Source organism: Oryctolagus cuniculus, chromosome X (assembly GCF_051225735.1).
Source record: "Oryctolagus cuniculus isolate XC-2025 breed Fujian yellow rabbit chromosome X, ASM5122573v1, whole genome shotgun sequence".
NCBI lineage: Eukaryota > Metazoa > Chordata > Mammalia > Lagomorpha > Leporidae > Oryctolagus > Oryctolagus cuniculus.
The window spans coordinates 108,167,551-108,176,763 of NC_142888.1; the positions used below are offsets into that span (position 1 = coordinate 108,167,551).

Here is a 9,213-nt window from a genome sequence, read left to right on the forward strand (position 1 = left end):
TAGTTTTTATCCCCAGAAACTCTTACTGGCAGTTGCGACTAACAAAGAAAAGCAGTTGGAGTGGATGAGAAGGGACCTTACGGGGATTTCCCTGTCCTTATCTTTCATAGTTCACCCCTGAAGCAATGTTGCTGATATAACAGTCTCCATCTACTGTTTCAACTCTCCTGAATTATCGGCAAACTTCCACCTGGGCTCTGCCTACAAAAGCATTTGGACCAGCCTTGTTACTGGTAAGTCATTGAAAGGGCTCCAATTCTTATCCTCACCTATCATGATTATGCCAGGAAACATTTGGTGGGTAACAGGATGCCAGAAAACAGAGTGCCAATTGGGGGAGGGGGAAGTTATTAAAAACTGTATTTTTTCCCTCCTAGATTGCCAATATATTCCACCATGCCTCTCAATCTACAACATTAGTTTATACTACATATCAGTAAAACAAGAAAAATTAAGACTTCAGCAAAACTTTACACTTTGTAGGCAAGAAAAAGAGGAAGCAACACTGAGGATTGTAATATAAATCTTTAGACATATGATCAGTAGTGACTTCTGAAAAGTAAACACTTGGGCTGCTTTAAACAAATAGCAAAAACCAATTAGTCCTTTCTGTAGACTAAGCTGAGGTGTACGCTGATTTAAAAAAAAAAAAACTAAGTCTGTTTTGATCTTCAAAACTGTCACACTGGTAAACACTTCACTTTTTTGCACATATAAATCGAAGAGCCAAAGCTAGCTTGAGGAAGATTTAAGAGACAGAAAATTTGTCTGAGGTGTCTGCCAAATCTCTGCAGCAGAGACAGAAACCCTGGAAGAGCTGACACAATCATAACTCTCACATCACCGGCAGGCTTGTGCAGGGCTGGATGCACAGAAAGTCACTGTTCCTTTCCTCATACTGTTTGTAAACAGACAAGTAGATCATTTGCTTATCAGCTATCTGGTAGCTCATTTTTGTCTAGATAGCCCACAGAGGAAAGATATAGGGAAAAAAAATGCACAATAAATCCCTATTGGTATAGATCCCAATTGTCAGTTGGGTAAATTTTCATTTATATGATGGGCCTACTTATTAAAATCTTCTCTTTCTTTCATTCGATCTTGAAAGCTCACTTTCTTGTGGGTGCATGCTCTCTCTTTCTGTGCCTGGAAAGCATTATAAAGGGCATTTATGAGCATCTAGTGTGGTGCCTAAAGCCGTGCTTCCAATAGTGATCCACAATAATTCACTGAATGAACTGAAATGCCATCTGTAATTTCTATATTCAATTTACTTGATCCTGGAGCAGAAGAACCACATATTATTTTTCCTGGAGTATTTAAAAGTGACAACTCTTTACAAAGTAATATTACTTTATTCAGATGACTCATGCTCCGGACTCTGTCCTTTAAAGATCATCCATTTTTGCACAAAGGGTATTATTTGCAAGAAAAAAGAAGCAAAGACCACACTGCAGGATCCTGAATGACAATATGAGCACTGATACATTTTTGTAGAGAAAATCGGATATTCCACATTGACTCAATTGTATGTTATACGGTAATCTACTACATATGTCTAAGATGACTTAGCAATGCAAAAATATAGTACACGCATGGGCTATATTCTGTAAATAGGATTAACTGTTGAATTCAACCAAGGACTTCCCTGGGGACAGATTGCTGAAAAAATACATCTACATGACATTTAGAAATAATAAATTAACCAATGACATCAGCTCCCATGAGACACATTGTTTCTTGTACATTCAATTCTATCAGTTTTTCTATAACTCTCTGCTGACATTCCCATCCCAAAAGACATAGAATTTCAAAACAGAAAGGAAAACACAGCAATTGGAACTATTCCATCTCTCCTGCATGAAGTGTTAAGCACACAAAGGAAAGATTTCTGTATGTTAGCACAAAGTGAACCCTGACATGGTGAGATCATGTCAGTCTGGAGCTGTTCTTGTTATACTCTGTTCACATATAACTTGCCCAAGGGACCATATAAAAAGACTGTATTCATACTGACAAAAGACTGGCAGGAATTGCAGGAAAATGAAGAGAGCTGAGTTAGGGCAAGGGAGGTTGATTTTTTTTTCTTTTAAAAGCATTCTTTATTAGGATAACTTTTCTCCTCCTTTTAACTTAGTTTTCCCATCTATAAGATGGGAATAACTACTGCATGTATTTCATCTTTTTGCTCTGAGGGTTAAGTGAAATATCAACAGATTTCTTGGCACAGAACAGTTGGCCCACACAATTCATATCAACATTTGGGTAACATTAACCGAACACCTGTTATGTGCCTGGCACTGGCCTAAGACCTCAAGTAAACATGGAAAAAAAAAAAGTCGAGGCAGTTGTGGAAATCAGGGAGCTGATTTTCAAAGGTCTTATAAATGGGTTTAAGAAGTTTGGACATTATCCTGAGAACAATGGGCAGCCTTTGAACTATTTTACATAGGGCTTAGAAAGCTTCAGATTTGTCATTTATAAAACTCATTCTGTCAGCATTAGTGCAGAATGAATTGGAAGGCAGCAGGCTGAAGAGAGTAGTGAACCAGGCTATAAGTGATCCATGTATTCTGGGGAGGGAGCATGCCTCAAACTAACACAATGGTAATAGGGTGTACACAAGGAAAATATGTTTTTATTTTTATTTATTTTTTAATCTATTTATTTATTTAACTGAAATACAAAACAACAGAGAAGAGGGGGAGAGAAAAAGAGAGATCTTCTATCTGCTGTTTCACTCCCCAAATGGCCACAACAGCTACTTGGGAGCCAGATTGAAGCCAGGAGCCAGGAATTCCATCCAGGTTTCCCACATGGGTGGCAGGGGCTCATGGACTTGGGCCATCCTCTACTGCTTTCCCAGGCCCATTAGCAGGAAGCTGGATTGGAAGCACAGCAGTTGGGACTTGAATCAGCACTTTAAAATAGGATGCTGATATCACAAGTGGCAGCTTAACTTGCTGTGCCACAATGCCAGCCCCATGAAAATATGTTTAAATAACTTTTTAAAATTAACAAATATATCAGTGTAGAGGATTGATGTAAATAAAAATATGCAAAAGGTAAAAAATAGAAGTCATATGTAATCTTATCATTTACAGTAACCCCCTGCTGGCATTTTTGTTCATGACCATTACAGGATCTTTGCTATGCACACATATAGATGTGTGTGTGTGTGTGTGTGTGTGATATGCATGCATGTAAACTGGGATCTACCACTCTGTACTGAAAATATTATGACCTGAATTTTCCCTTAAAATACCATAAACTTGCCACATTATGCTTTGGTAATGTTAACTTACATGGTTACTTAATAATCTATTCTATAGATGTACCAAAATCAATTTCATTGACACACCTAATAATCAATATTTGTTATTATATTTTCTCTTTGATTACTATCATTATAAACAACTCTGGGATACACACATACATGCTAAGAACTAAACTTCTGGGCCGGTGCCACGGCTCAATAGGCTATCCTCTGCCTGAGGCGCCAGCACACCAGGTTCTAGTCCCAGTCAGGGCGCCGGATTCTGTCCCGGTTGCCCCTCTTCTAGTCCAGCTCTCTGCTGTGGCCCGGGGAGGGCAGTGGAGGATGGCCCAAGTGCTTGGGCCCTGCGCCCACATGGGAGACCAGAAGCACCTGGCTCCTGGCTTTGGATCAGCACGGTGCGCCGGCTGCAGCACACAGGCCACAGCGGCCATTGGAGGGTGAACCAACGGCAAAGGAAGACCTTTCTCTCTGTCTGTCTCTCTCACTGTCCACTCTGCCTGTGGAAAAAAAAAAACTAAACTTCTGAAAACATAGTGTTTCCTCAACATAGAGCCCTAGAAGTTGAAGTGGTAGGTTAAGAGTTATGCTCAATTTTAAGATTTCTGATATATATTGACCAAGTAAGTACTCTCCCAAAGGGCTTTATCAAATTACAACACCACTAACAGTGTATATGAGCAGGAAATGGGTTTGAGAGTGGTGTCAAGGATGGTATCAACTGGACTTGGTAGAAAGGAGGGATGTTTTCTAGCATAATATCAGGGCAGGAGTGATGTGAATTCTGTCAAAAGGAGCAAAGCAATGATCAGGTCTAAGGAACAGGTGTCTGGGTCGGTGAATGATGAAAAAGAATAAGGTAAGATAACTAGGGGAGAACCAGGCATTTGACACACTGCTTAAGATGCCATTTGGGCTATCCACGTTCCGTACCAGAGTCTCTTCCAATCCAGCTTCTTCTTAATGCACACTTGGGGAGTCAGAGGTAATGGCTCAAGTTCTGGGGTCCCTGCCACCCACGTGGAAGACCCAGATTGACTTCTAGATTCCTGGCTTTGGCATACCCATCCCTAGCTATTACAGGCATTTGGGAAGTGAATAATCAGCAGATGGAAGATTTCTTGTCTCTTTGTCCATTCTGTCTGTCTTTCAATTAAAGAATGAAAGTAATTTTTTAAAAAAGCTAAGTAGTGGAGAAAGAGAAAAATGAAATAGAAATAGCTAATAAAAGTATAGGCATTTTCCTTTGCTGTTTTATTCAACAAAAATAGTAAATGCAGCAACCAGCTAATATTTTCAAAGAATTTTGCCCTCTGTGCTACAAAGGTCCAGAGTTAAATTTGTGTGAATGTTTTGATTCCTCTTTTCATCCAATAACCATTTGTCACATGTTTACTGTGTGCCAAGTGCTGTTCTGAAGGCTACAGGCATGGAGATGAATAAGACCTGGTTCCTGCCCTCAAGGAGCTCACTGTCTAGGAGGCCTAGCACTGCTTTGTGTGTACATTTTTGTGTGCGCATAGAGAGGGGAGAGTTATTGGAAAAGGTGTTCATATCTGAGCTGAATCTTGAAAGCCGTGGAGTTCCTAAGATGGCCAACAGTCACTGATCACACTCACACTCCTTATCAGCATTTTGAATATTTGTCCCACTACTCTCAAGGATACTCGGTAAGGTAGTAAGGATGCTCGTGTATGATATGGAGTACTCTTGAACAGTAACAACAGCCTCCACTCCTATTTAATGCACATTTTTGGCAATACTATGCTTATCATAGAATATGAAAGATAACAAGCAACTGGTACATACAAACTTTAAAAACAATATTGGTGTTGATATAATATTCATTATTGATATCAATATAATAATATTCACAGCTACCACGTCCTATTAATTTTACTTCCTGGGTATCTGTCAAATCTGTTACCTCCTCTTACATGTCACTACTTTTGGGTCTTCATCATCTCTCTCTGCAACAGGGCACCAGCCGCTGAACTGGTCATACCTCTTTCCAGTGCATCCTTCCCACTGTCATCATCCAAATAGGAAAATCTGATCATGGCACCCCTAAAATGTTTTCATTATATGTACTGCCTATAAGCAATATTTCTCAGTCATTTGAGTGTCGCTTAGTGATCTTTACCATATTCACATACCATGGTATACTTTCTTTTATATGCACTATTTGTAATTTTCTTTTTGTAGCTAGAAACCTTTTATTTAAAGTATACAAACTTCATTCATTTCATATACACAAATTTAGAAACACATTACAAGGGTATTTCCAAGAGTTCATGGACAAATGAATTAAAAGATAATATGCATTTCCCATGAGCTTTCAAAGACCCCCTTGTATTTACTTAATATTTATCTTTAAATCCAACTGGTTCACTATCTATTTTTACAAAGTCTAACTTAACATTAGATTTGATGACCTAACTCAGTTTTATCTTTTATAAGATACATTTAAATATATAACTAATAAAATTAAAAATATTTGCCAGAGCACAGCATCTCCATGGGGAGATACCCTACATTTTGAGAACCACTGACCTATGGGGGGCACCCTTCAAATTCCTTAGCATTGCAGTCATGGTTCCTCACAAATCAGCTCCAACCTACATTTCTAGACTCTTCTCCCACCATTATACTTCCCTTTTACCAAACACTCTGCACCCCAGCAGGTTGTCTGTACACGCTCTACTCTTGGACAGCCTCGGCCTTTCAGAGACTGAAGCCTTGATCCAGAAGGTCTCCATTCCATTCTTCTCTGCCTGGAAAACTCATTTACCCGTCCAGACCAATCTGTCATGTCGCCTCCTCACAGAAGCCTTCTCTGTGACTCTCCCTTACAGCTAACCACTCTGTCCTCTGTCTCTGCATAGCACTTTGTACCTGCCTCTATTATACTCCGCACTAGAGTATCTCAGAATGGTGGGCATCTATTCCTCACATTTTGTGACATCTCCAACACTGCATGTGGGCAGCAGAGAGGAGGTACAGTGACCCACATCACTTGTCAAGAAAAAGCAAAAGAAAATAAAACTGAAATTACTGTCCAGGTCCAAATAGCTTACAGGCATGGCATATTTTATAAAAAGAACCAGCTAATTCAGAAATAGCCATACTGGCTATAGTTTTGGCAGACACAATTAGCTACGGCTGCAATAGCAGTTAAGCTAATTTGGTTTTGGCAGCTACTTTACAGCAGACACATTCTGACACAAAAATTCAAAATGAATCACTTGGGTTTCTGCCACAATGATCAACTACGCCATACAGTAATCTCTTCTTACCACAACTGGAGAGTCAAGAACAGAAATGAACATCGAAACCAGCGAGCCACTGCGGAAAGAGCATGGGCTTCAGTGTCAGGAATGTGCACATTCAAACCCCAAGTCAACTCTACAATCTATGTCATTCGGGTAGGTTGTTTAACTTCTCTGCATTTTTTTCCTACAAAAAGCTAGGAACAACAGCACATACATCCTAAGACTCTCAAAATAATGCAACAAAGTATTTATGATGATGCCTGGGACATATGAGCTCAATAAATAGCAGCCATTATTGTCACCTGTTGAGATTAATACAATCAAGATAATATGATGCATACGGGCAGCAAATGCACTTCTTAAGAAAATCAATTTATGGCACTAGGCTTTAAAACTGACAACTATAGACTGCAGCTAAGAATAGCCATGAAGAAAACATCAGTACCACAAACTTCTTCAATTCAAGTAAAATCACACCTGGAACATACCACCACACTTCTTTGTGTTCTTCAAGAATTGATCTCAAATCAGGTTCCCCTAGGATGAAAAGAAAAATCACCCAATCTTAATTTTTTGCCTTCAATTTTATTTGACACAGAATAATATTCAAAGTGGATGCTTCAAAGTGTCCCGTTATTATGACCCCAAGCTTTTCAACACAATTCATTTCCCAATATATGCCCTGCTGACACCTCTTACTCCAAAGCCTGTTTGTCACACGGTGCTCCCTCTTCAGTCTACCTTTCTCGAACCCCCACCCCAGTATAAGGAAGCATTTTCTCCCTTCTCTTGGTTCACTTCAAATCCCCTTGGGGCCCAAATTAAAATTCACTTCCTTTACAAAACCTACCAGGACTGGGCTAAAAGAGATGAAGGTTTCAAGACTTTGAAACGGCCATAGATCAACCACCATGCCCACCAGTATGCCCTTCCACTAATGCCTCCACACTTCCTGCACACGTTTGTTAGAATACAGAATTAATACAGTCTGTTTCTCACGGTCTGCTTTATTCTGTAGTTGGTGTGTTCGCTAAATGCTTGTCAACATTAACGCTATCAGTCTTTGCTAGAAATCCCTAAGGCGCTCGGTTTTTAAAACAAGTCTAACTTGTGGTTTGCACTCACCGGAACACTGACCTGAACTCTAAACACATTATTTCTCAAAAACAAGATTCCCTTCCTCTTCTGCGTTTCAGTCCTTCTGGAAACTGACGGGAATTCCTTTCTAATCCAAAGACTTGGTCAGGGAAGGGGCAGGTGGCGGGAGGGGCCGGTCAAGCGGTGGCGATCTTGATCCCGTGATCAAGAAGGAGAATACCTGCCCAAAAGCCACACCCCCCCAAGGGAAACGGGGAGTGGGGAGTGGGTGCGTTGGAAGGTGTGTGCGCCCAGACCTGACTGGCAAACTGAGGGAAGAGAGGGAAGAAATCACCCTATTTCCGCAAGCAGTAAGGAGAGCCCAGGAGCCGCCTAGGGAAGACCCTAGTTGGGAACCCTAACTTCAGATCTCTGAGGAGGCACAAGGCGGAGATGGGGGACGTACGTGTAGACGGCGTTAAGGAAGAAAATGAAAGTAGGAGGGTTGGGGGGAAAACAGAGAGAGAACCAGACGGAGGGGCAGTAGAGAAAAAGAGATCCCAAAGCTCCACAGAACTAGCGCGGAGAGCTCAGAAGCCCCCGACTCCCAGTCGCAGCCCCCCCTCCCTCCCCCGTAGAGGCGGAGCTGGGCGGGGTTTGGCGCAGAGGACAACGGCCCCGGAAGCACCCTCCTCCCTAGGCCCCCTCAGTCCCACAGTCCCCAGCCACGGCCACGGCCACTGGGGCTTTCTGCCTCTCTGACCTCCAGCTGCCCGGCTACCGAAGCGCTACTCCTTATAGAGCCGCGGGAAATCGGGCCGGCGCGACAGCTCCCGGGCGCAGAGTGCCTTCGCGGCACCTCGCGCGGCGCAACTGTCTTCTGAACTCTCCGCCTCGCGCTAGCCGGCCTAGACTCAGCACTCAGGCCCAACGCAGGACTCACCTACAACGGCGGCCACTGCGCCGCCTCCTATTGGTTACTGGTCACCAGGGAAGCTGGAGGCCCAAGCCCTCGCCCTCATGGGAAATGTAGTTTGAGGTCACAGGAGGCTGTTCTTCCTGAGTGGTGTCCAATATTGGCATTGGCGGAGAGACGCAAATGAAGGCAGAGGATTGTGGGAAATGGAGTCTAGATGCGTCTTTGTCGCTACAATACCTCCACCCCTTCCTTTTGTCGCCGGAGTTCAGACGGAAGGCATTCTGGGTATTGTAGTTTGCAACGCAGTTTCTTACGGAATTTTTCTCAGAGTGGGGGATGTGTTTGTGGGTACAAAGGTCTCATTTATTTTAATGTTGGTTATCATCATTTGGGGGAAAGCACTTTATATCGTGATTCGAAATTCACACTGTGAGAGAGAGAGTTTTAAATGTTACGTATGTTCTGGGAAAATTTTCACCAAAAGCAGAGATAACAGTCTTTAAACACTGTCAAGAGTTTGTTCTTCGTGAACTACTTGGCTTTAGAATCACTGCTGAAAAAAAAATGAAAGATAAAGATTTATTTATTTGAAAGCGTGAGAGAGCCAGGCACGCGCTTCCATCCATTGGTTCACTCCCCATTATGGCCACAAATGCCAGGGCTGGGCC

At 42.0% G+C, this 9,213-nt stretch overlaps 1 protein-coding gene across 50 annotated transcripts in view; it reads right to left on the reverse strand.

Moving 5' to 3' along the window:
- ENOX2 (ecto-NOX disulfide-thiol exchanger 2) overlaps positions 1-8,975 on the reverse strand; it is a 322,971-nt gene extending 313,996 nt beyond the window's left edge. For 6 of the 50 annotated variants that reach the window (XM_089323926.1, XM_089323907.1, XM_070066498.2 and 3 more), the window contains exons 1-3: positions 8,570-8,707; positions 7,027-7,086; positions 6,574-6,622 (exon numbers count right to left, since the gene is read on the reverse strand). The gene's annotated coding sequence lies outside the window, so the exon portion shown is untranslated. Of the gene's footprint in view, positions 1-6,573; positions 6,623-7,026; positions 7,087-7,674; positions 7,758-8,389 lie in introns of those variants that run through there. The other 44 variants (XM_089323927.1, XM_070066506.2, XM_089323912.1 and 41 more) reach the window with 28 other exon arrangements.
- Positions 8,976-9,213: the final 238 nt, after the last annotated feature.